This window comes from Saccopteryx leptura, chromosome 2 (assembly GCF_036850995.1).
Source record: "Saccopteryx leptura isolate mSacLep1 chromosome 2, mSacLep1_pri_phased_curated, whole genome shotgun sequence".
Lineage (NCBI taxonomy): Eukaryota > Metazoa > Chordata > Mammalia > Chiroptera > Emballonuridae > Saccopteryx > Saccopteryx leptura.
The window spans coordinates 41,852,351-41,880,109 of NC_089504.1; the positions used below are offsets into that span (position 1 = coordinate 41,852,351).

The following is a 27,759-nucleotide window of genomic DNA, read 5'->3' on the forward strand; positions in this document are numbered from 1 at the left end:
ATCCAATTTCTACGACTTACCCATATTTCCCCATGTGTAAGATCTCCCATGTATAAGATGCACCTTAATTTGGAGGAGTGTAATTTTTTTTTTTTTTTGCATCTTTCTGAAGCTGGAAACGAGGAGAGACAGTCAGACAGACTCCCGCATGCGCCCGACAGGGATCCACCTGGCACGCCCACCAGGGGTGATGCTCTGCCCACCAGGGGGTGATGCTCTGCTCCTCCGGGGCATCGCTCTGTTGCGACCAGAGCCACTCCAGCGCCTGGGGCAGAGGCCAAGGAGCCATCCCCAGCGCCCGGGTCATCTCTGCTCCAATGGAGCCTCGGCTGCGGGAGGGGAAAAGAGAGACAGAGAGGAAGGAGAGGGGGAGGGATGGAGAAGCAGATGGGTGCCTCTCCTATGTGCCCTGGCTGAGAATCGAACCTGGGACTTCTGCACGCCAGGCCGACGCTCTACCACTGAGCCAACCGGCCAGGGCCGGGACTGTAATTTTTTTTTAAATGTTTTACATAAAGTTATTAAACTCAAGTTTTATTAATCATAAAATTCATACAACTCATCACTGTCAAAACTCCCATTAGCTTGTCTTCATCTGTATCTGATGACGAATCATTGTCTTCAACAATGAGTACAAAACCAAGCACGAAAAACCAAGAAATGCAAGTAAAAAATCTATAGCCACCATATAAGACACACCCAGTTTTTAGACCCCAAATTTTTCAGAAAATCATGCATCTTATATATGGGGAACTACGGTACTATGATCTTGGATGAATGACTTAAGCTCTGTGAGCCTTGGTTTCCTCATCTATAAGGACAGGATTAATAATAGTAACCACCTTCTAGGGTTGTATGAGCTTCCATGAGGCAAGATGTGTAAAGCACTTCCATGGCCTGTGCTTATTATTCCTTCATTGAGCACTGATTTTAATTCTCTACCCTCATAACAAAGAAATAGAAAATATGCAACCAATCAATGCAGTACAGTGCTCTTACACTCTGAAAGATATCCAAAGAGCATGAAAGGGATTCCCAAGGGATGAGAGACCATGTGTGTATGTGGGCTGGAGCAGGAGCACAGGGCCTCAGGAAAAGTTTTATAAAAGTGCCACTAAAAGAGAGTGTTTATTTAACTTTTTTAAAAAGTATTCATTCCCCCAATTGAGGGAAACAGGTAATAAGAGGAAAGCATCATTTGCTCAAGGAGATGTGAGTAGGACAGGAAGGCATCCAAGGTGAAAGGCAGTCACAGAAAAGTCCAGCAATGCAGGAGTCAGGTCACAGAAGGCCTTGTTTTCCCCCTTCAGGAGGGCAGACTGAACCTCTTGGCAAATGTGAATTTCTCTCCCCTCTCCAGCAGAAGCATTTTCTTTGGTCGGTTTTGTTTCCAAAGACCAGAGCAAAGCAGAGGAAGGATTGAACCTTTGAGACTGCTTGATTATTTCCAAAGTATTCTAGTAATTTTAATGCTGAGAAAGCCAGACATTCATTGGTCAGCCATCACTAAGCGCTCAGAGGCTGCAGGACAATTATTAGGAGTGACACGTGTCGAGGATAAATGCATCTGCACTGTGCATAAGCCGGGTTTCCCTTGAGTGTTCCCAGCATGCACTCTTCTCTTCCCACACTGTGAAACAGAAGGGCTGAAACAAGATGGCAGCTCCCAGAGGAGTGCCCTCAATTACCCACAACAAGCATCTGGGCATAAGCCCTCATCATAGGTGATTATGGCCACAAGTTAATCTAGCGGTTCCTCTTAATTAATAGCCTGGAGTATTGAAGAAGCCAGAAGTGACCACAACACTCCGAGTTTCTGGAAAAGCCCAGCTGGCTGCGTGTCAGCCTTCCGTTAGAACAAACCTTGGTGTGTTGTTTAACCACATCACCCCTTCCTGGAATCCAGCCCTTTGGCTGACACTCTTTTGTGGAGACAGAGTGTCCCTCTTGTGGCTCCAAAATACCATTTAGGTTTTTCTTCTGCCTCAGCATTCCTCATTCCTTCAGTTTCTCCCAATCCCTTCTCCTCTCCTCTTGGAAATACGTTAGGTCTCTCCTCACTCGTTTCTGCAGCGTCTTTTCTCGACAATTGGTTTATTTTTTTGTTTGTTTTCCTGCAAAAAATTCGATGGCCCTTTCTTTCCCTGTTCTTGATTTCTCCATTTCTCTCTTTTCCTCTGCATTCCTCTCTCTTTTCCCCACTCCCTGTCTTTTTCTTTTTTATTGACCTCAGACAAAAATAGATTAATAATACTGTGTTTCATCACAGTCTCAGCAGGTTCCATGCCTAGCCCTCTGCTATTTGGTTCATGGCCTTTTCTGCTTGTTTTTAATAATGAAACAAGCACCAACGATTCTAACAACTTCTGAAACAATAAGGGGGCTCTCAACTATATCCTACAGCAAACCATTTAGTAACTCACTACCCCAGCCCCTGGTCCCATGCTGAATCCTGGCCATCATTCCTTCCTTTCTTTTTGTACAGTGTAATTGTATCTATACAGAGTTCTGAAAAATAATTTTTACTTTAATTTTTAAAGTTTATGAAAAGGTTAGTGCTTTCACTTTATTTTTTTGTTTTTTGTTTTTTTTTTTGTTGTTGTTGTTGTTTTGGGGGGGGGGGGGTTGGCTGTCCTGACCAGGGATCGAACTGGCAACCTCCGTACTTGGGGATGATGTACCAACAGAACTACCTGCCCAGGGCACTTTTACTTTCTTTTGGCTATATTTTTACAGATGTCATTTACATTTTATCTTGAAATAAGTTCAAACTTTTAGAAATGTTTTGAGGATAATATGTGTGTAGAACTCTCATATAGCCTCACTATATATATTATATATTGACTGAAATAGAAAGAATTCTTATTCTCCAATCACTTGGAAATAGGGTGCATATATCTTGCCTCTTTACTCCTTAATACATCAGTCTGTATTTCATAGAAAGAAGAATATTTTTACATAGTACAGTGAGGAAATTTAACAGTAATACCATACTTACATGCTGACATCTTATCAACAGTCCAGTTTTAAGTTTTTTAATTGTCCTAATAATATCATTGATAGCAAATTTTTCAGGTTCAGAGTCTTGTTCAAAATCACATACTGCATTTCCTTGTTGTGTCTCTTTAGTTTTCTTTAATTTCAGCCTTATTTTTCACTTTATGACCTTACTAGTCATGTCATATTTTATTAGTGTACCTCAGTTTAGTTTCTCCTGCTGTTTCCTTTTATTGCATTAAGCTTATACATTTTTGGCAAGCATGCTAAAGAAGTGACACTAAGTGCAGAGCCCTCAGTAAATCCCATCTGGAGACACATTGTTGGTGAAATTATCTTTGATCCCTTGGTTACAAATGCTGCCCATTTTCTCCAAACTGTTTGTTTGTATATATTCTCTAAGGAATTACTATTTCACTTAATATTAGATTGTTAAATTTTATCTATATTGTTACATCTCACTTCTCCTGAGCCCACCCCCATTTTTCTCTCTTTCTCTGTTGTGCCAATACACAGACACACACATATCTACACACATACATGCAAGAACACAACCTTTCTTACATTTTTTTTTCTAGCCACTTTCTTACTTGAAGTCAGTTTGGAAGTAAATAACTCCTTGTTTCATTATTACAGACTAAATATCCAAAGACTTGTTTGTACATAACATGACAAAAAATATGTGTCATAAAAATAGGTGGCTTAACAAAGAAATATATACCAAAAAGATTTTTAAAAAAAGAAAAATGGAAGGATCCTTCACTGTTCACTCACTCAACCAACCAACTTGTCAACATTTATAAACTGAGCAACTATTATTTTCCTACACCATGATTGACTAGATAGGGGCATATACAGTGCAACACTGCAAAGGGCTTCGAAGCATGATGACCCGCCCCGATCAGCAGTGTACCCATGGATGCCTTTCTCATGATTCAACACACAACTCAAATTTTACCTCCTCTGTAAAGCTACACCTGCCTGTTCCTACCTTAAGCACCTAACTGAATACCTATTGTTTTCCGACCACAGTATTAGATGCTTTCTTCACAGTAGTTCTGGAAAGAAGGTGTCACCATTCTCATTTCTTCAATGAGTAGACAGATACCCAAAGTTTTAAAGAACTTGGATATAGTCACACAACTGTTTCAGGACAGAGCCAGAATTGGTGCCCAGGCCTGACTTCAAAGCTGATTAGTCCTCTCACTATTCCACAGTGAGTCCTAGGAGAGTTAGGGCTTTTCCTTTAAGACTCTGATAACATCTTGCTTATAGCTCAATTTCAGTTGTTATCACCTAAGATTCATTTTGACAATTTGAGCATAAGGATTGGGTAGATTCATTTCTGAGTGCCCGAAATTCAGCAGAGTAACTACAAAAACAGTCGATCCTCATTATTCTCAGATTCCACATTTGAGATTTTCCTAAAATTTGTCACCCAAAATCAATATTAGGGGCACTTTTGTGGACAAGGGCCTGTGCAGAAAGTGAAAAAATTTGAATCACCAAATTCATACAAGCTGAGGTCCAACGAGGCAACACCCTGCCTTCTTATTTCAGCTCTAATAGTATAAAGAAATGTCCTTTCTGTGCTCCATTTAGTGCCATGTTATTTACTACTTTGTGCTTACTTTTTTGGTGATTTCACTGTTTAAAATGACTCCCAAACCCTTGTACATTGCTGATGGGATTGTAAAGTGGTGTAACCACTATGGAAAACAGTATGGAAGTTTCTCAAAAAATTAAGTATAGAACTACCAGGTGGTCCAGCAATTCCTGTTCTGGGTATTTATCTGAAAAATATGAAAACTCTAATTCAAAAAGATGTATGCCCCTTCTATGTTGATTATAGCATTATTCACAATAGCCAAGATATGAAAACAGTCTAAGTGTCCAACAGCAGGTGAATGGATAAAATAAGATGTGGAGTATATATATAGAATAGCACTATATATAGATATAGATATAGATATAGATATATAGATATATATATAGTATATACATATATACACACACACACACAATTGAATACTACTCAGCCATAAAAAAGATGGAATGTTACCATTTTGGACAATATGGATGAACCTTGAGGGTATTATGCTAAGTGCAATAAGTCAGACAGAAAAGAATAAAACCTGTATCATTTCACTCATATGTGCAATATAAGACAAAAAAGAAATGAACAAACAAAACAAAAACAAATTCATAGATACAAGTAACAGATTGGTGAATACCAGATGGGATGAGGAGTGGGATAGGGGAGGGCAAAACGGTTAAAGGGGGTCAAATGTATGGTGACAGATGGAAACTAGACTTTTGGTGGTGAGTACACTATAGTATTCAATATAGAGATATTGAATTATAATGTTGTACACCTGAAAGTTATATAATGTTATTAACCAGTGTTACCTTAATTGAAAAAAAAATTTAGTTAAATAAATAAAATGGTTCCCCAGCATTGTATTAGAGTGCTGTCTAATATTCCTAAGTGCAAGAAGTCTGTGATGTGCCTTACAGAGGAAATATGTGTGTTAGGTAAGTTACAGTATGAGTTATAGTGCTGTTGTTGGTCATGAGTTCATGCTAATAAATCAATAATACATGTTAAAAAGGTGCCATTAAACAAAAACATATATGGGGTCCTCGGGCTACAAAACATCATATGTCAAGAATCAGCTTAATTAGTGATAAATAAATGTTTGATGAAAGAATGAAGAACATAAGACATTTGGTTGGAAAACTGACATTAACAAATGAAAAGCTGCTCCATGAACCCACATGAAGGCAAACATATACAAACGGAATTTTATATTGATATAATAAAGAAATGCCAGATTATGCAGCATAGGCAGAAATAAATTATCATATAAGGAGAACATACAAAAAGGAGGGGTAATAAATGTACATTTTTTATTCAATGGGAAGAAAATGTTCTGTGATCATTTCTTTCCAAAAGGATGAATATTTATTATGCAAATTCAAGCATATCTACCTGCCTTGAATTTAACACTCCATGATTAATAACTTTTCTCTTTGTATCTCACTGAGCACATTAGAAATCTGCATGTTTTATGTTTGCAAAAATATAATAGTACCACATTGTTAACCACAGGACTTTTCAAGGACTCATTACAACTCTTTTCCAAACTTTTTATCATTAATGTTTTTTCTTATTAAATAACACAGCATTATTATGTCCACTTTTAAATAGAAACACACTGGGATGTTTATCTTTGAGCTCTTCATAAAGCAAGGAAGAATTTGTTTAATCTTCTGACTGACTTTATAAAGCAGATTCTATACTGTTGCATGATGGGAGAGGGCCTGACCTGCCAGTTCTTTATCCATATGATTGTGGTGAAGGCAGACATAACATTATGGCTCAAACAGAGCAAAGATGAGCATACAAAGTACATGGTTTAAATAATTCCAGAGCTTTAGGACACAGATCTCTTTTTTCAAGACACGACTCTCTTGTAACCATAATCATGATTGGTTGTGAGGAATTTTAAAAACAGAATCTCCCCTAAACCCTCCAGACTTAGTTATACCACAGCTAAATCAGGTGATTCCAACACATGATTCACATCCCACAAAAATTGAAATGTTTACTAAAGCCAGGCTCCCAAAGGACAAAGTAGACTTTTCTCACAATCTATTCAAATTTTAAGCCAATCTTTCTATGTTTTGTTTGACATAATTATCATGTTTTCTATTCTAAAATAAAAGGTTCACGTAAACACAAAGTTTTCACATCTAAGTATCAGGGTTATGATATATATAAAATGCAACTTTGTCTTAGTAGATTAGGTTATGAATTAAGTATATTACTATAGTGATGTTTACATTCATAGGTTTCTTATCATGGAAATTTTCAATGACACACAAAAATGGTAGAAGAAGTAGAATAACAAACTCCCATGCACCAATGACCCAGTGTCAATAGTATTAGAGATGTTAGAGATCATATTTTCAAATACAAAGATTACACACCATCCTACCTTGCCCTGCCTACATCTACAGCAAACAAGAACACCACAAGCAACACTGAACACTTTGAAGATTATGAGCTGTTTGACCTGCTGACATATTTAATTTCAACCTGAAATGGCAGGGCTAGTAGCTGCATGGAGCAATTTTCTTAGCTTCCTTACATAATAAAATTTATGCTAGAAAATGACTATTTAAAAATCTGATTTTTAGTAAATAAGTTTTATTTTACTGTTCTAAAACTATACTTTTTCATTTTGTAAAATTGTCAAATACAATCATATAAATTTGCATGTGCATGGGCATTTATGATATTATAAAATAATTGTTCATTTTCTTTACTGTGATAATTATATTTGGTTACATAAGAATGTTACTTCATTTTTAGAAGATACATAATGAAGTGTTTGAGGGAGAATGCTATAACGTCTGCAGTTTGCTTTTAAATGGTTCAGCAAAAGTGTGTGTGTGTGTGTGTGTGTTTGTGTGTGTGCGCATGCCCAGATCTTGGGTTGGCAAATTTTTGTTGTAAAGGTCCAGATAGTAAATATTTTAGGACTTGCAGACCAAGAAAAAAAATCAAGAATATTTTGTAGATAACTATATAACCAGTTAAAATGTTATTGCTTCAATATTTAAAAACCCTTTCTAACTAGGTCTGTACAAAAATAGATGATGAGTTAGAATTGGCTTTGATCATAGTTGGCCAACTCTCAATGTAGACAGATGGATGGATGGATGGATAATAGATAGATAGGTAGATAGATAATGAAAAGAGATAAAAGATAGATGATAGATAGATAGAATGAGCAAATACAAGAAAACTAACAAGTGTGGAATTTAAGTAGAGTACATGAAAGTTCATTGTATTAAACTATCAAATTTTTCATATGTTTGTAGATTTTCATAATAAAAAGTTGAGGAAAATGAAAATATATAAATACAATGAAAATAAATATCATCCATAATACAAGCACTTAGAAATTAACACCACTAACTTGCTAAATAAGTAGCTTTTATCTTTAGTTCCTGGAGTGTGTGTTTATTTTCCAACTAAAATGAGATCCTACTCATGTAAAGTTTTATAGCTGTCATTTTTATTTAACATTCGTTTAGAAGCATTTGTACGTGTCATCATTATACTAATGGACACTTAATAGTCTATTGAATAACTGTTTTTAAATGTCTTAACTATTTCTCAATTATTAAACATCTAAACTTTTCCAATTTTAACCCACATGAGTAAGAATTTCTTAATATGATTTTAATCTACTAATGTATCTTCTGCTTAAGAAAAGATACTTGGTGACAATAAGTGTGAATAGAGCAACTTGTCTTGAATATGTGCTTCTTTTATGGGGGAAAGGAAAGGGGGATGGCAAAAATTGATGACTAATATTGCTGGGAAATACTCCTTATTGTGAAAGTCTGTAAGTTAGTCATCTTGAGAGAAAAAATTGAATAGGATTAATAAGAAAACGTTTTATTTTGGTAAAATATACATAATGTAAACTTTACCATTTAACCATTTTTAAGACATACAATTCAATGGCATTAGACATTCACAAGGTTTTATATCACCACTGTCTATTTTGAGAACTTTTTATCATCCAAAACAGAAATTCTGTATCCATTAAACAATAATTCCCCATTGCTCTGTACCCCAGCCAGTGAACTTCTACTTTCTATCTCTATGGATTTACCTATTCTAGGTGTCTCATTGCAAGTGGAATCATATAGTATTTTCCCTTTTGTGTTTGGTTTATTTCATGTAGCATGTTCTGAAGTTTATTCGTTTATCAGAATTTCAATCCTTTTTAAGACTCAATAATTTCCCATTGCATGTATATACCACATTTTATCTATTTATTTGTCGATGAACCTGTGAGTTGTTTCCACCTTTCATCAGTTGTGAATAGTGCTGTCGTAAACACTAGTGGAAAAATATCTGTTTCAGTCCCTGCTTTCAGTTATTTGGAGTTTGTACCCTGAAGTGGAATTACTGGGTCATATAGTAAGTATATGTTTGTTTAACTTTTTGAGGAACCCCCAAACTATTTTTTAAACAAAGACATCCTACTTCCTCAGGTGTCTGCTCCAATGTCACCCTCTCAGAGAGGCCAGTCTACCCTAACTAACCTATCTAAAGTGACAGTACCTTGTCATTCTTTATCCTAACTTCCTACCTTCTCTAACTACTACTCATCACTACCCACCCTAGTGTATGTTTATTTGCCTTTTTCTGTCTCTCTAGTTAGAGGAAAGCTTCAGGAAGGCAGGGACTTTTTTTTGCAATATTCACTGCTATAACACTTGTGTTATATACTTAGTACCTGTTCAATAAATACGTGTTGATGATGAAAATCAATGAATACCAAGCAGGGGTTCATGAAGGACTATTTCAGATGTAGCCTTGATTATATATATAGATGATGATGATAGATAGATAGATAGATAGATAGATAGATAGATAGATAGATATAGATATAGATATAGATATATATCTCCTCCTGGACTTCTCACACTCATGTGGTATATTTGTTGTACTTTTCATTATGCTGCACAGTGATTCTTCCTACACATCTATTACATGTGTTGTGATTATTCTTTCTATTTTCTAATTTTTACTTTGGAAAATGTTAAAGCTATGGAAAAGTTACAAGAGTAGTACAGTGATCATGATATATTTTCCACCCAGGTTCACCAATTCTTACCAGTTTAAGACATTTCCTTTATTTCTCTCCCCTATATGTTTGTTATTTGAGAATCTTGACAATATTACTCTTAAATTTATTACTAAGACATTTGAAAGTCATCAAAAAGCTGACTTCCTCAGGGTTTCCAATTTTTATGTTAAATGCCCTTTGAGGCCTAACTGATCTTAAGTGGCAGGAAAAAGACAAAAAAGATAGATAGATAGATAGATAGATAGATAGATAGATAGATAGATAGATAGATAGATGATAGATAGATGATAGATAGATATGTAGATGCATATAAACACTAGGAGCTATTTCTAAGGACAGGTTCAAATTAAAAGTTTTACTTTGCCAAATAAAAATCACATCATGTATTAGGAGTTAAACTGAATAGACTTCTAATGCTTTACCTGTAAGAGACAACATGGAGAGAGAAAGAGAGAGAGATTCTGGCCCAGACACATTTTGGCAAAATGAGCATATGACATGTTAGAGTGTCATATCACGCCTTTGTTATAAATTCAACTATCACTTTTTGTAGATGTGGTTCTGACTCCATCCTCATCCCAGCTTTGTGGAGAATTCACCAAAGCTGCTTTAGAGAGTTTTCTTTAACTCTACTGCCATCTAGTGTGAGAGAAAAAGAATTCTGGGCTCTTTATGAAAAGAGAAAGCGTGTACTATTAATAGTTGCTTACTTATCAGCATTTTTTTAAAAATATACCTACCACGATCTTCTTGCTTTAATCTGGATGAAATAAAATTGCTAAGAAAAAAAGATACTTCAAAAATTAGACTGTATTTCACATCATCTTGAAAACAAAGTACGTGATAGTCTTGGTTTTCCCAGGGGCCTACTCACAAAGAATCCCTTCATCTGTCCCTTTCACGGCAATCATGTGCTCAGGTCTTTGGCGATATGTTGTTCTTCTTTTCGGTTTGATATGTTGGAGGGAGAGAATAAAAAAGATGGGGGAAAGGAGAAAAACAAAGGAAAGAAGAGAATGAGACATGGATGTAGATGATAGGGAAAAATAATAATAAAGAGAATTTAAAAATGGAGAAGAGATACAAGAAAGAAAGTGGAAAAAGAAAACCACTAAATGTTAGAGTAAGAGACCCAAGAGCCTAGAAAGACGAAGAAATACACGGGGAAATGTCAAGGATCCCAGGTAAAAAGAGGGGAGGAAAGAGATGGAGAGGGCAAAGGGCTGTGCTGGTCTGTTGGTTGTTCACAGACTCGCCTGAGGAAGAAAAACACACACACACACTTCTGCCCCTACCCTGCTCTGTTCTTTTTTTTTTTTTTTTTTTTTTTGTATTTTTCTGAAGCTGGAAACGGGGAGAGACAGTCAGACAGACTCCCGCATGCGCCCGACTGGGATCCACCCGGCACGCCCACCAGGGGCGAAGCTCTGCCCACCAGGGGGCCATGCTCTGCCCCTCCGGGGCGTCGCTTTGCCGCGACCAGAGCCACTCTAGCACCTGGGGCAGAGGCCAAGGAGCCATCCCCAGCGCCCGGGCCATCTTTGCTCCAATGGAGCCTTGGCTGCGGGAGGGGAAAGGAGAGACAGAGAGGAAGGGGGGGGGTGGAGAAGCAAATGGGCGCTTCTCCTGTGTGCCCTGGCCGGGAATCGAACCCGGGTCCCCCGCACGCCAGGCCGACGCTCTACCGCTGAGCCCACCGGCCAGGGCCCCTGCTCTGTTCTTTACTGGTGCTGTCTCCTTTCCTACAGGATAATTGGCTTATTAGTTATGCAAGAATGTAAGCTCCGGCCCTGGCCGGTTGGCTCAGTGGTAGAGCGTCGGCCTGGCCAGAACGGAATGGCATGAAATATTCAAAGTAATGCAAAATAAGAGCTTACAACCAAGACTTCTTTATCCAGCAAGGCTATCATTTAAAATTGAAGGAGAAATAAAATCTTCCCAGACCAAAAAAAAAAAAAAAAACCCTCAATGAATTCATTACAATCAAACCAATGCTACAAGAAATGTTAAGGAGCCTCTTGTAAACAGAACAAAGGAGGGGAAAATCTAGAAAAAGAAGAATGTAGATTTAAAGAATAAAATGGCAATAAACAACTACTTATCAATAATAACCTTAAATGTAAATGGAATAAATGCTTCAATAAAAAGACACAGGGTAGCTATGTAAATAAGAAAACAGAACCTGTATATATGCTGTCTATAAGAGACCCACCTCAAAACAAAAGAAACGCACAAACTGAAAGTGAAGGGATGGAAAAAAATATTTCATGCAAATGGAAATGAAAAAAAAAGCTGGGGTAGCAATACTTATACTGTATCTGACAAACCAGACTTTAAAACAAAGGTTATGTATAGTAAGGGATAAAGAAGGTCACTACATAATGATAAAAGGAGCAATCCAACAGAAAGATATAACCATTATAAATATCTATGTGCCTAAATAGGAACACCTAAATTTATAAAGCGATTTTGATGGACATAAAGGGCAAGATCAATGGCAATACTATAATAGGAGAGGATTGTAATACCCCTTAACATCAAGGGATAGATCCTCAAGAAACAAAATTAACAAAGAAACAGCAACCTTAAAGGACACACTAGATCAGGGGTCCCCAAACGTTTTACACAGGGGGCCAGTTCACTGTCCCTCAGACCATTGGAGGGCCGGACTATAAAAAAAAACTATGAACAAAATCCCTGTGCACACTGCACATATCTTATTTTAAAGTAAAAATACAAAACGGGAACAAATACAATATTTAAAATAAAGAACAAGTAAATTTAAATCAACAAACTGGCCAGTATTTCAATGGGAACTATGGGCCTGGTTTTGGCTAATGAGATGGTCGATGTCCGGTTCCATATTTGTCACTGCTAGCCATAACAAGTGATATGACGTGCTTCCGGAGCCATGATGCATGCATCCGGCATCATCAGAAGTAGTACTGTGCGTGAGTGATACCGCACTTTGCACTGACCACCAATGAAAGAGGTGCCCCTTCTGGAAGTGCGGCAGGGGCCGGATAAATGGCTTCAGGGGGCCGAATGCGAAGTTTGGGGACCCCTGACATAAAGGATAAAAAAACAATACAGAAGGTCAATGAAACCAAGAGCTGGTTCTTTGAAAAGGTAAACAAGATAGATGAACCTTTAACTAGACTCACTAAGAAAAAAAGAGAGAGGACTCAAATAAATAAAATTAGAAATGGGAGTGGAGAAGTAACAACTGACATAGCAGAAATACAAAGGATTGTAAGAAAATACTATGAAAAACTGTATGCCAAAAAATTAGACAACCTAGGCCAGTGGTTCTCAACCTTTCTAATGCCGTGACCCCACAATACAGTTACTCATGTTGCGGTGACCCCAAACCAAAAAATAATTTTGGTGGCTACTTCTATGATTCGGAATGTAAATACCTGATATGCGTTATGTATTCTCATTGCTTTAGGCGACCCCTGTGTTTTGGTCGTTCGACCCCCACCGGGGTTGCAACCCACAGGTTGAGAACCGCTGACCTAGGCGAAATGGACAAATTCCTCGAAACATATAATCTTTCAAAAATCAATCTGGAAGAATCAGGAAACCTAAGTAGACCGATTACTTCAAATGAGATTGAAACATTATCAAAAAAACTTCCAACAAACAACAGTTCTGGACCAGATGGCTTCACAAACAAGTTTTACCAAATATACAAAGAACTAACTCTTATCCTTCTCAAGCTATTTCAAAAAATTCAAGAGGAGGGATAGACTTCTAATCTCCTTTTATGAGGCTAGGATAACCCTCCTTCCAAAACAAGGCAAAGACACTACAAAGAAAGAAAACTATAGGCCAATATCCCTGATGAACTTAGATGCTAAAATTCTCAACAAAATATTAGCAAACTGGATCCAGCAATACATGAAAAAAATCATACATCATGATGAAGTGGGATTTATTCTGGGGAGGCAAGGCTGGTACAATATTCGCAAAACATTTAATGTGATTCATCACCTAAACAAAGGAAGGAGAAAAATCACATGATAATATCAATAGATGCAGAAAAATCATTTGATGAAATCCAGCACCCAATTACGATCAAAACTCTCAACAAAGAGGGAATACAGGGAACATACCTCAACATTATAAAGGCCATCTATGACAAACCCATGGCCAACATCATACTCAATGGGCAAAAATTAAAAGCAATCCCCTTAAGATCAAGAACAAGGCAGGGGTGCCCCCTTTTACTGCTCTTATTCAACATAGTTCTGGAAGTCAAAGCCACAGCAATTAGACAAGAAGTAGAAATAAAAGGCATCCAAATTGGAAAAGAAGAAGTAAAACTATTATTATTTGCTGATAACATGACACTGTATATAGAAAACCCTAAAGTCTCGGTCAAAAAACTACTGGACCTGATAAATGAATTCAGCAAGGTGGCAGAATATAAAATTAATATTCAGAAATCAGTGGCATTTTTATACACCAACAATGAACTGTCTGAAAGAAAATTTAAGATAACAATCCCCTTCACTATTGCAACAAAGAAAATAAAGTACCTAGGAGTCAATTTAACCAAGGAGGTTAAAGACATGTACTAGGAAAATTATAAAACATTGATAAAAGAAATCAAGGAAGATACAAACAAGTAGAAACATATACCATATTTATGGATAGGAAGAATAAACATCATTAAAATGTCTATATTTCCCAAAACAACCTATAAATTCAATGCATTCCTATTGAAATTCCAATGGCATACTTCAAAAATATAGAACAAATATTCCAAAAATTAATATGGAACCAAAAAAGAACACAAAGAGCCTCAGCAATCTTAAAAAAGAAGAATAAAGTAGGTGGTATCACACTTCTTGATATCAAGTTATACTACAAGGCCATTGTACTCAAAACAGCTTGGTACTGGCGTAAGAACAGGCATACAGATCAATGGAACAGAACTGAGAACCTAGAAATACACCCACACCTATATGGACAATTAATACTTGACAAAGAAGGTAAGAGCATACAATGGAATAAAGATAGTCTCTTTAACAAACAGTGTTGGGAAAATTGGACAGATACTTGCAAGAAAATGAAACTAGACCACCAACTTACACCATACACAAAAATAAACTCAAAATGGATAAAAGACTTAAATGTAAGTCGTGAAAGCATAACCATCTTGGAAGAAAACATAGGCAGTAAGCTCTCCAACATCTCTCGCAGCAATATATTTGCTGATATATCTCCACGGGCAAGTGAAATAAAGGACAGGATGAATAAATGGGACTATATCAAGCTAAAAAGCTTTTGCACAGCTAAAGACAATATGAACAACATAAAAATACAAACCACACAATGGGAGAATATATTCAACAATAAGTCTGATAAGGGGTTAATAAACAAAATTTATAAAGAAATTATAAAACTCAACACCAGGAAAGTAAAAACCCAATCAAAAAATGGGCAAAAGAACTGAATAGACACTTCCCCAAAGAGGACATACAGATGGCCAAAAAGCATATAAAAAAAATGTTCAACATCACTAATCATTAGAGAAATGCAAATTAAAACCACAATGAGATACCACCTCACACCTGTCAGAATGGCTCTCATTAACAAAACAACACAGAATAAGTGCTGGCAAGGGTGTGAAGAAAAGGTAACCCTCCTGCACTGCTGGTGGGAATCCAGACTGGTGCAGCCACTGTGAAAAACAGTATGGAGATTCCTCAAAAAAGTAAAAATGGAAATGCCTTTGACCCCACTATCCCACTTTTAGGAATATATCCTAAGAATACCAAATCACTGACTCAAAAGAAGATATGCATCCCCATGTTTATGGCAGCATTGTTTACAATAGCCAAGATCTGGAAACAGCCCAAGTGTCTGTCAGTGGACGCGCGAATTAAAAAGCGATGGTACATATACACAATGGAATACTACGCGGCCGTGAAAAAGAAGGAAATCTTACCTTTTGCGGCATAGACAGACCTATAGACTATTATGCTAAGTGAAATAAGCCAAGCAGAGAAAGAAAAGTATTATATGACCTCACTCATTTTTTTTTTTTTTTTTTGCATTTTTCCAAAGCTGGAAACGGGGAGGCAGTCAGACAGACTCCCGCATGCGCCTGACCGGAATCCATCTGGCATGCCCACCAGGGGGCGATGCTCTGCCCCTCTGGGGCGTTGCTCTGTTGCATCTAGAGCCATCCTAGCACCTGAGGCAGAGGCCACAGAGCCATCCTCAGCGCCTGGACCATCTTTGCTCCAATGGAGCCTGGGCAGCAGGAAGGGAAGAGAGAGACAGAGAGGAAGGAGAGGGGGAGGGGTGGAGAAGCAGATGGGTGCTTCTCCTGTCTGCCCTGGCCGGAATCAAACCCGGGACTCTTGCAAGCCAGACCGACACTCCAACAACGTGAACTGAGGAACGGAATAGAAGTAGAGGTGAGATCAAAGGGACCAGAGGGAAAGTGGTCAGAGGGATAGGGGAGGAGAGGATGGGATCAGAGAAGGGAAAGAGATTAGTGAAATTATATATACATAACACATCGTTATAGAGAGCAGGACAGCAAATCCTGAAGGGAAGGGGGAGGGCGTTGGGGAAGGAGTCAAAGGGGGTATCAAGGGGAACATGGGGTGGGGGGAGGGAGATATATTTGGTGGGCCACTTGAATCTATATAAGCACAATAAATTTAAATCAATTTAAAAAATTACTATTTTTTTTTTCTGAAGTTGGAAACAGGGAGGCAGTCAGACAGACTCCCGCATGCACCTGACCAGGATCCACCTGGCATGCCCACCAGGGGGCGATGCTCTGCCCCTCTGGGGCGTCGCTCTGTTGCAGCAAGAGCCATTCTAGCACCTGAGGCAGAAGCCATAGAACCTTCCTCAGCACCCAGGCCAACTTTGCTCCAATGGAGCCTTGGCTGCAGGAGGGGAAGAGAGAGACAGAGAGGAAGGAGAGGGGGAGGGGTGGAGAAGCAGATGGGTGCTTCTCCTGTGTGCCCTGGCCAGGAATCGAACCCAGGCCTCCTGCACCACAGGCCGATGCTCTACCACTGAGCCAACTGGCCAGGGCCAATAAAAATTTTTTAAAAAAAGAAATAAGAGGTAAAAAGATGAACTCTTTGGATAAGCTCTAGGTTTGTACAAAGAAACTAGATTTGCTGTTCTCCAAAATTAAAAGGACCTACTCTACAATAGACAGAAATAACTTAATGCCTTTTCATGAGAATAAAACTGAAGCTTTGCAAAAGCTTCCTATTCCATGGAGGCATCTAAAATGCCAAATCATGGAGCAGGCGCATCTTTCTTCTTCCCCTACCCATTTATGTGATAGTTTTCATGAATTTCTGGACAGATGTCACAAAGACCAAGAGGTTAGCCAGGTCTTCATCCCTGTTCTGTGGGAAATATGTCATCCACTCCTGGGTATCCATCACTTAAGTGCTGCAACTACCATGGGATACCCGATCCCTGGTTTCCCTGGCCTTGAACTCCACCTACCTCTGCAGGCAGTACTGCGCAGTTTCAGCCTGAGCCTCTGGCCTGCTTCCGCCTCAGTTGTTTTACTTGCTGCCTCAGACACCTTCCCAGCAGCCGGCTTCTGGACCTGCCACAGCTTGCTGGATGCCTTGCGACAGCCTGGCCGCGGAGGTAGTGACTGCCTTGCAGACCTTTTTTTGGTTGGATAAATCCTGTCCATTAACAGCATAGTGTGTATTCCTTCATACCTTTCCTCTTTTCCATACATAAATATAGGCATATGTGGGAGCTTTTGTGTTTTGACTGAAATATTATCAAAACATCGATATCTCTCTCCAACTTGTTTTTCCTGCTGGTAAGGTTTCACAGGCATTTCCAGAAGTCTTGACTTGGATTGGTGAACACAGTACAATATACAGATGATGTATTATAGAATTGTATGCCTGAAACCTATATAATTTTATCCACGAATGTCACCCAATAAATTCAATTAAAAAAAGAGATGGAAATTCTGACACATGTTTGAACATGGATCAGCCTCGAACACATTATGCTAAACCGCTGGTCATAAAAAGATAAATAGCATATGGTTCCACTTATATGGTACCTAGAATAGCCAAATTTATAAAAAACAAGAAGTAGAATGATGGTTGTCAGCAGCCTGAGGGAGGATGGAGGAGTTAGTGTTTCATGGGGACAGAGTTTCAATTCAGAAGATAAAAAACTTCTAGAGCTGGATAGTGGAGATGGTAGCCCAACAATGTAAAGGTACTTCATACCACTTAACTGTACACTTAAAAATGGTGAAGATGATAAATTTTATGTGTATTTTACCACAAATTTCAATTTTTTTAGTTAAAAAAAAATCTTTCTTACTTAGCTTGATTGTGGAACTAAGAACAGCTTTCTATGGTTTTCTCCAATCCTTTGGTACCAAGGATGGCAGATGTAATGAAACCATCAGGACATCTTAAAGCTCTTTTGGTAAATTCCATAGCCTACCTAGCCCTCCTACACACCCCATTCGGTACACCAAGGAAGGCTTTTTCTCCAACATTTCTACCTCTTGGTCAAAGCTGAGAAGAGAGCTTCCACTCTACATTTTTGCCATCCAGAAGCAGAAAAAGAAAAAGAATAAGAAGGAGGAAAAGGAGGAGAAGGAGGAGGAAAAGGAGGAGGAGAAGAGGAGGAAGAAGAAGAACAAGAACAACAAGAAGAAGAACAAGAAGAAAGAGGAGGAGGAGAAGAAGCACTGAATCTGATTGGTAAAAGATCACATTCATAAGACACGATTCACTGGCAGCCAGGTCCTGAGTGAGAGTTCACTGCATCTGCCCTTCTCTTTGTATGGTTAAGCAGACTGAGCCCAGCACGCTCTAGCAATCCCTAATCGTCTCTCTGTTCCATCTCCTCTGCCTGTGACCAGGTATGAGTTGTCTCAGCCTTTGGGAATAGACCTGGCTGGATTTGGTTTTGGGAAGGGAAGGAGGAGGCTGCCCTCTGAACTGGACTTAGAGCATTACTGACCCCTCGCCTAGGCCAGGACCAAAGTGACACTTTAATCCCCGTCTGTGTCTCAATTTCTTAAGTTTCTTCTCCTATGTTGGGTTTTTCATTGGCTCTCTTTAATGAAGAAGGAGCAGGAGGAGGGGAAGAGGAAGAGGAAGAGAAAGATGAAGGAGAAGAAGGGGAAGGACATTGAGGGAGAATAGGAATAGAAGGAAGAAAGGAAAGAGAAGAAAGGGAAGAGAAAAGAAAGGGAAAGGGGAGGGGAAGAAAGGAGGCACTTCCTCCCTTCTTAGAGCACACCGGTGCCTTTCCCTTCCCCCTCCTCCCTCTCAGGCGTGCATCTACTAACCTCTAAGGGACCCCAGGAGACTTGCAAGCAGGGGAGTTATGGGCAGTGGCAGCTTGTCTTGGGCTTACCCTGTGAACCTGTCCTCCTTTACTCTGACTCTCCAGTGAGTTGGCAGCAGCCCCACCTGGGCTCACTTCTTTCCTATAATGTTTTTAAAGAGCCAGAGCAGCCCCTCCTACTCTCTCTCCTGTTACTTCTATCCTACGCCCTGCTTTATTTTACTGTCGCCAGATTTAATAAACACACTCGCAAAATAAAAATAAAAATTTTTAAAGGAAAGGAAAATTAAACTGACAAGAGAAAAAAAAAAACCCCATGCAGCAGCACACATAAGTGGGAGGAACTAACTCAAAGCAGTAGCTTAGGACTCCAGCTTATATAGTATTCCAAACCAAAAACAGTGACTTTTCAGGAAAATGACAAGACAAAGGAAACAGTTTTAGGCACCCAAGGATGGCAAGCTGTGGGAAAATAAATACACTGGAGGAAACTAATGATGTAAGTTTTGTTTGCGTATTCCTCTGGTGTCTCTGGGCCAATAAGAGTCTATCTGCAATAAAAGAATTCAACTATGCTTTTAGGCAAAAAAAAAAAAAAAAAGAGGGAGGGGGAAGAACTTTTCCTGCATTTTCTGCTTCTTAATTGTTTTCAACTCAAAATAATTTTTCTGTCAAAGAGGTATATTTTGGAGTGCTGTGTTCTGGTTCTCTTCAGAAAAGGAAACAACGGAAGGGTAGAAGATAAGGGTTTTATTCCTTCTAATTTGAATTCCTTTTGCTTTATGCTAAACTCACTTCCCTGTGTCTTTATTTTTCATTTTCTCCAAATTGATGAGACTTTCCTATCACCAGCCCACGCACGTGCACATGAGGAACGTCTGAGGTGTGTTCCTCTGTGGTCCCTTTCTGCTCTAAACTTTTGCGCTGCCGACACTGCTGCTTCTGTTCACCTCAGTCCTCCCAGAATCCCAGGAATTGACAAGGTTATAGAAGACTGGAGTGAAGACCAGGATTTAGTGCCACACAGAATGTGTGTACAGATAAAATCTTAACAAATAAAACAACTCGGACCTTTCCTCCCGTTCCAGGTGATCCAGGAATGCATCTGACCTGAAGGTGCATTTGTTTATCAGAATCCAGGGTCTGCCTGGACTGTGACGTTCCTACGAGGATGGGAAAAAAAAAACATACCAGGAGCAACACAGCCCTGAGAGACACTGCACCAAAAATGATGGTTTCGCAAGAGCTATGCAGTTTGTTTTTACTTCATGAGGCTGCCTGCCACGCAAATGCAGGTTTCTATGGATCATCTCTTTTGTGTTAGTATTTACTGGTTAAAGTAAAATGATCACATCTTCTTTTTTTCATGCCAGGACTAGAGCTCAAAGTTACATTAAACTGCTTTCACTTCAGCTGCACAATTCGGGTCTGCTATGCCCTGTGTCAGTCATATGCGGCTGGCATATTAATAAATCTCCTCCTTTTAATAAAAAAAAAAACCTGCTTTCACTTCATGTTCTCCAGGTATCGGGGTTCATCAGAACTCCTAATATTTCTCTGAGTATCACTAGCTCCTTCTCCCTATCATGTTCCCAAGCAGGAAGAGAAGAACTCTGTGTTCCCACCCCCACACAGAAAGCCTTTCTCTCTTTGCAAGCAACTGGTGCATTTTTCAGCTAACATGTCTTAGATTGTTCTAAAAATGAGCAGCAGCATGAGAAAAGATACAAACAGATGATTCAGAGACTCCCTGACAACTGCATAGCTCATAGTTACAAATGCAGAGTTAGGCAGAACGTCTGTATTCTGAGTCACTCCGTTTCTCTAGATGGGAGAAAGTCACCAGCCCTTCTGCTGCGGAAACCTCTGTGGGTCTACAAACAGGCTCCAGAACTGGTGCAAGGCATGTGTATCTGGAGTCTGCAACTAACCCTCTCTCCACTTTCACACAAACTCAGTGTATTTTGAAGTCATCTTAATAATTTGAATAAAGACCATACAAAAGTAAGGGGTATGTGTGTGGAGTGTGTGTGTGTGTGTGTGTGTGTGTGTGTGTGTGTGTGTGTGTGTGTGTTGAGGAGAGAAAGAAGTAAATAACTTTAACCATCCATAATGGTTTCTGACCTTGGTTCTCTCACACCTGGAATGATACAAATTCAGAGCTATTGCCTTTTGTGGGAAAAGATCCGAGGAAAAAGTAAAAAGGGAAGTAGATATCTTATCTAGAAAACTATAAAAACAGTTGTTCCAAAAGAGGGCTGTTTGAGGCTTTTTGATTAACAAATAACAAAAGGATGCTGACAAAGGAAGAGTAAGACACTGAAGGGTGAAATCAAGAGCTCAGGCAGTTAAGGCAGAGCCGAGTTCATCAGCCTGTTTTTAGGAGTTACTGTTTCTTCTTGTGTAACTCCTATGGAGTAATTTCACTGTTTATACAGAGACGTGTAAACATATCTGTTGACTTAACAAAACACAGATTTGTATTCTTCCCCCTCCCTCCACACCAGCCATGGTAAACAGTCTGACATTTAGGCTCACAGGTTTCAGTGTTGAGTTAGAGGTTCAAATCCTGCTGTTCATAGTTGCATGTCTCAGGACAAGCTGCCTACCCTAAGTGCCAGTTTCTGTACTATGTGATGGGGATAGTAGTCTGCCAATCTGTATCAAAAGGCAGTCATAGGCCCTGGCCGGTTGGCTCAGCGGTAGAGCGTCGGCCTGGCGTGCAGGGGACCCGGGATCGATTCCGGCCAGGGCACACAGGAGAAGCGCCCATTTGCTTCTCCACCCCCACCCCCTCCTTCCTCTCTGTCTCTCTCTTCCCCTCCCGCAGCCAAGGCTCCATTGGAGCAAAGATGACCCGGGCGCTGGGGATGGCTCCTTGGCCTCTGCCCCAGGCGCTAGAGTGGCTCTGGTCGCGGCAGAGCGACCCCCTGGAGGGGCAGAGCATCGCCCCCTGGTGGGCAGAGCATCGCCCCTGGTGGGCGTGCCCGGTGGATCCCGGTCGGGCGCATGCGGGAGTCTGTCTGACTGTCTCTCCCCGTTTCCAGCTTCAGGAAAAAAAAAAAAAAAAGGCAGTCATACACCTGACCCGGCGGTGGCGCAGTGGATAGAGCATCGAACTGGGATGTGGAAGGACCCAGGTTCGAGACCCCAGGGTGCCAGCTTGAGCAAAAAGCTCACCAGCTTGGACCCAAGGTCACTGGCTCGAGCGGGGGGTTACTCGGTCTGCTGAAGGCCCACGGTCAAGGCACATATGAGAAAGCAATCAATGAACAACTAAGGTGTTGCAACAAAAAACTGATGATTGATGCTTCTCATCTTTCTCCATTCCTGTCTGTCTGTCCCTATCTATCCTTCTATCTGACTCTCTCTCTGTCCCTGTAAAAAAAATTAAAAAAAAAAAAGGCAGTCATAAGTAATCATGAAACAATGCACCACAGTGTAGATCCTGGGACACAAAAAAATGCGCAATAACTGGGGGTGAGGAGCTGGATGGCAGGTTATTGTTGTTGATTTATCTAAATAAAGGTTAACAGTTATGAACACCTGGTAGAGAATAAAAATAGGATATGGGCACTACAACCTCAAACACTAAAGTGACACAATCATGAAAATACTTGTACAGCATCATTTTGGGTAAATGTAACAAAACTTGAAAGGACTGAGGATGGCAGAAATACCCACTTTGAAAACTTAGACACACTTAAGTGTTGAATGGAAGGACGATGGCATGTTAGGGTCAGGACTCCTTGAACTAACTACAGGTCCAACCTTGTTGCAGTCCAGCCACAACAAGTATATACCGGGGTCCCGAACAGGAAAAGGTATGGAATTGAAATAAATGACAGGGACTTAAAGATATATATATACATATGGGTTCCAGAGGACGCCCCACAAAGAGTCTCTACTGTTCCTTAGCCGTAACCCCTGTGCTCCCAGAAGCACATCCACTTTTATTCATAGAAAAAAATGTGGTCCATCAGCAATTCAATTAAGTTTCCAAGGCAACTCAAAGACAACACCCACCATACCATCCACATCTATTTTACACTAATAAGAGACTAGCTTACAGCCTCCTCTGGAGAACATGGATGAGACAAATGAAGAATTAGGTGTAGCTCTTTGTTAACTAGGCAAATGAGGTGGGGTTTGGGTCCAGCACCTCTGTCCAGATTGCAAAAGTACCCTGTTTAATTATTCGGTCCCCAACCTATCCCCCTTTTTATTTATTTATTTTTTTAAACTTCAATTCGGCCCTGGCCGGTTGGCTCAGTGGTAGAGCGTCAGCCTGGCGTGCGGGGGACCCGGGTTCGATTCCCAGCCAGGGCACATAGGAGAGGCGCCCATCTGCTTCTCCACCCCTCCCTCTCTCCTTCCTCTCTGTCTCTCTCTTCCCCTCCCGCAGCCAAGGCTCCATTGGAGCAAAAGATGGCCCGGGTGCTGGGGATGGCTCCTTGGCCTCTGCCCCAGGCGCTAGAGCGGCTCTGGTCGTGGTAGTGCAACACCCCGGAGGGGCAGTGCATCGCCCCCTGGTGGGCAGAGCGTGGCCCCTGGTGGGCATGCCGGGTGGATCCCGGTCGGGCGCATGCGAGAGTCTGTCTGACTGTCTCTCCCTGTTTCCAGCTTCAGAAAAATTAAAAAATTTAAAAAAAATAAAAAAAATAAAACTTCAATTTGTGTGCTGTGATTCCTACTCATCTAAATTCCCATGTTCCAATTTGGAAGCAGACTGGAAAACTATAAAATAAACAATAAAATTGAAATGGCAAATACTAACAGATACTATAACAAGTGTCCTAATATAATTAAGTGATTAGATTATCAAGCAAAGTCTTAACTAATACAACAGGATCTATAGTAAAATTCTTACAGTCTTAAATGTCCTTAACATGTTAATGTAATTTCACCAAGTCCATGTTGACACCATCATTGCTTTCATATTATTTGTAAATACAACCCAACCCCACCTCAGTCTGAGAACTGTCCCAAAGAGCAGGAGTCACACACATTCAGGAAAAGTCTTCAAGGCACTGGAGTTGTGGTCACATTTTCACACTTTGCAGCTAGAGTCCAAGTCCCAATGACCACTGCTTCTAGCTGATAACAATTGAGATAGACTGGTAAAGCCATCTGCAGCATGTATGGAGATGGAACTTCTGTTTTTTTTAAACTGGAGAGATGAACCCAGAGTCCCTTTCCCTCGAGCTCTACAGCCGTGGCATGGTGAAGAGAACCTTGGGACAAACTATGCTGGGTGGCAGAGGTAAATTTGTCTAAATTAGGAGCAGGTCCCAGCCTAAAATAGGCATGGGGCATTAGGCAGGAGGAATAAAGGAAACACTATATATTAAACAAAGCAGCAGAAAATAAGACAATCAACACCCACAACAGAGATCTTTGAGGGATGAATAAAAACCTGAATATTCAAGCAAGGCATAGTAAGTGGCCCTCATGTCCACAAGAAATAAGATCAGTTTACCTGCTACTTGGAAGAAATACTCTAGGCTCGTCCACAGTGACATGAGATAGGGCCAATGGCCCTGGGCACCTTTAGCCTTCAGTGGCAAGTCCCAGCAAGATGCACAAGGTCAGGTCACAGGTGGCTGGAGCAGGGCTGGAAGAGACTGCTCCTTAGAGGAGCAAGGGGGCAGCTTTACCTTCCAGTGTCCCTTCTTCCCACAGCAAAGGTATGGCCCTGGTGGGGGCAGAGAAGCCTGGCAGGCTTTAGCTCAATGACCTTCCTTTGCACTCTTAAAGCAGGGCCCTGATGAGTTATATGAGACCCCTTTGGGACGTTGGAGCCTTTAAGGGTGTATACCAAGAGCTGGTATTTTTCCTGATCTCTTTTGGGCTTTGTCTGCCTTTTTTTTTTTAATCTTGGTCATTACAGACCTTAAAAGCCATGCTCAGAAGATCTTTCTGAGGGTTTTGAGGGTCCACATCCACCTATATAAACGTTTTCTGTATATCTGGAACTATTTAGAAAAAGACAAAACAGCGTTACTAGCTGGATCAAATAAAAGAGGGTAGAAGTTTGCAAAAGAAAGGTTTGGTATCTCCTGTACATCAGTATTCAAAAGAAATTCTTCAAAGTAAGTAGACTGGCAGGAGTTCCAGGACATGACTCTCCCCCCTTTTTTTTATTATTCAGAATTGACCCTTAAGCATTTATTGAGTACACTCCACAACACCTTGACCTCAAAAACTGCAAGAAACACCCGTCTCAATGCCAACCTCCAACAAAATACAGCAAATGCACTTTCAAGCAACATTCCCACACCCATTAAAACACTTCTACCCAATCAATCAACAGGCAATTGAAAGAGTAAAAAAAAAAAAAAATGTACACTTTTGTTAAGCAAATCCACCCTGCTTCAAGCTTTGCAGCTACAGCAACTTTAGCTTGGAGCAGTTTGGCCAAATTAGGAAGTCTTTAGGATCTACATTTCATTTTATCCAAATTTCAATGAGCGCTCTATTTGTTCCAATTAAATTTTTAAATTTGTAGGGATATTTTATTTTTACAATATTAGAGCCGGAATTTCCAATTTTTGCATGCATATCCTTAATTCAGGCCTTGAAGACAGACACATTTAGACATTTAACAAAAACTTCACATACAATTACACAAATCAGAGTGAAACCCAGGATTTTAGAGATTAGAATGTGGCCTGCTTGATCTTATGTGTAGGCCCATTTTAATAGGAACGTGACAAGGATAAAAACTAAACAGAAATCTCTCTTGAAAAATCTCAAGTCGGCCGTGTGAGATTTTTGTTTAGGCATATCCAAACAGGCTCCCCCTTCACCCTCTTTCCAGGCATGGAACAGGAAAGAAATAAAATGATCTAGAACATTAAAGAAAATTAGATAATAATACAACTTTATGAAGCATCCCAGTCTTCTAGTTATTCTCAACAGAAAAAGGAATGAAAGCATAGTAAAATAAGTCTTATACAATTGCTCTTGTGAAGTGAGTCTCTCATTCAGAATCATGGTGTCTCACCAATCATTCAGGAATCCACTGAGGAGCTTCAGCAAATCTAGGAAAAAGACACACATATCCTCAGCCCCATAAGAGAACAGGGTCGGGCCCTGCCAGATTCCTGTGAGTGGGTCCCTCCATCGCACTAGAGGGAAGGCTTTCCTTGTAGGATTCCAGAGTCTCTCAGCTGCTGAAAGACCCTGTACATCAGTTTTCAAAAAATTTAAAGTGAAAAGAGCATGAGAAAGAAGATTTGCAGGAGTTAGAGGGTATAATTCCTCTTTTTTTTATTTTTTCTAATTGATTTTTAAGTGTTTGATTTGCACGCTCTACAATGCTTTGACCCTGGGGATTGAAAGGAATTCCCGTCTTTAGGTAAATTCTAAAAGTCTGACAAAATGTAGTAAATGCTTTTCCTACATATGCATTGTCAGTTTTAATAATTTTAAGAAGTCCAGTAATAGAAAATGCATACAAACAATGAGCTATAACATGCTTAACAGCCTCTCCTGTCCTGGCAGAGGCTACTATAAATCTAGAATAAGTATCCACTGTAATGTGGACAAAGGACTGTTTGCCAAATGAAGGTATATGAATAACATCCATTTGCCAAAGTTGTCCTGGTAGGAGTCCTCGAGGGTTAACTCCAAACGAAGGGACAGATTGTAGTATAGGACACCTTGGACAGGATTTAACAATCTGCCGTGCTGCTTCCAAAGAAAGTTGAAACTGTTTATGCAGGGCTGCAGCGTTCTGGTGATAAATAATATGAGGCTGGATTGCTTGATCTGTCATGGTTGTTCCAATAATTTTCTTTTGAGTAGCTTGATCAACAAGGGTATTCCCTTGTGCTAAAGCTCCAGGGAGCACGGAGTGAGCGAATATGTCCTATAAAACATGGAACTCTATGTTGACATACAAGTCTTTGAAGAAGGAGAAATTGTTGAAATAGTTCCTCATCAGCAGTTGTCCGTAAGACAGCAGTCTCTATAGTGGAAACAACCATTAAGTAAATATTTGCTGTCTGTATACAGATTAAAGGAGGAACATGACAAATGCTGAAAAGGCATGATAATGGCATGTAATTCTACTCTTTGAGCTGATTTTAAGGTAACTGTTTCAGTGTAAACTTGTCCATCAATTATTAAGCTTGCTATTCCTGAGCTGGACCTATCAGTAAAGACTGTAGGTGCTTTAGGAATGGGCTCATTAACAATTGTCTTAGGAAAGACAAATGTAGTAATTAATGAAAATTGAACTATTTTATCAGCTGGGTAGTGAGAATCAATTTGGCCTGTAAAGTTTGCAAAAGCAATTTGCCATTTTGTGGAAGTTTCCCAGAGCCATTGTTGTTGATCCTTTGAAAAAAGAACAATAATTTGAGGCTCATAACCTATAAGCTGTAATAGTTGCCTACGCCCCTTGATAATCAAGGAGGTGACAAGATCAAAATATGGAGATAAAACTTTCTTAGGAGTAATAGCTAAATGAATCCATTCAATAGGACCTAAGCTTGCCACAACAGTCCCATTGGAGTGTAATTTGAGGGACAAATTAGCAAGGCAATTGGTTCTTCAGGATTTATGCATTTTAGTTGTGCTTGTTGCAAGGCTTTTTCTACAAGCTTTAAAGCTTGCTGTCCTGCAGGGGTAAGTAGTCGAGGAGATGCTGGCTCAGCTGAACCTTTAAGAATATCAAAAAGTGGCTTCAGTTCCCTGGTAGTTAATTTCAAGGAAGGTCTAAGCCAATTAATTTCTCCTAATAATT

General features: G+C 39.8%; 1 non-coding gene and 1 pseudogene across 1 annotated transcript; both read right to left on the reverse strand.

Moving 5' to 3' along the window:
• Window positions 1–16,667: 16,667 nt before the first annotated feature.
• Window positions 16,668–16,743, reverse strand: TRNAH-GUG (transfer RNA histidin (anticodon GUG)). The gene has a single exon. It is a non-coding gene; the product is annotated as a tRNA-His (tRNA).
• Window positions 16,744–16,985: 242 nt separating this feature from the next.
• Window positions 16,986–17,523, reverse strand: LOC136391301 (V-type proton ATPase subunit G 1 pseudogene; annotated as a pseudogene).
• Between the last annotated feature and the right edge of the window lie 10,236 nt (window positions 17,524–27,759).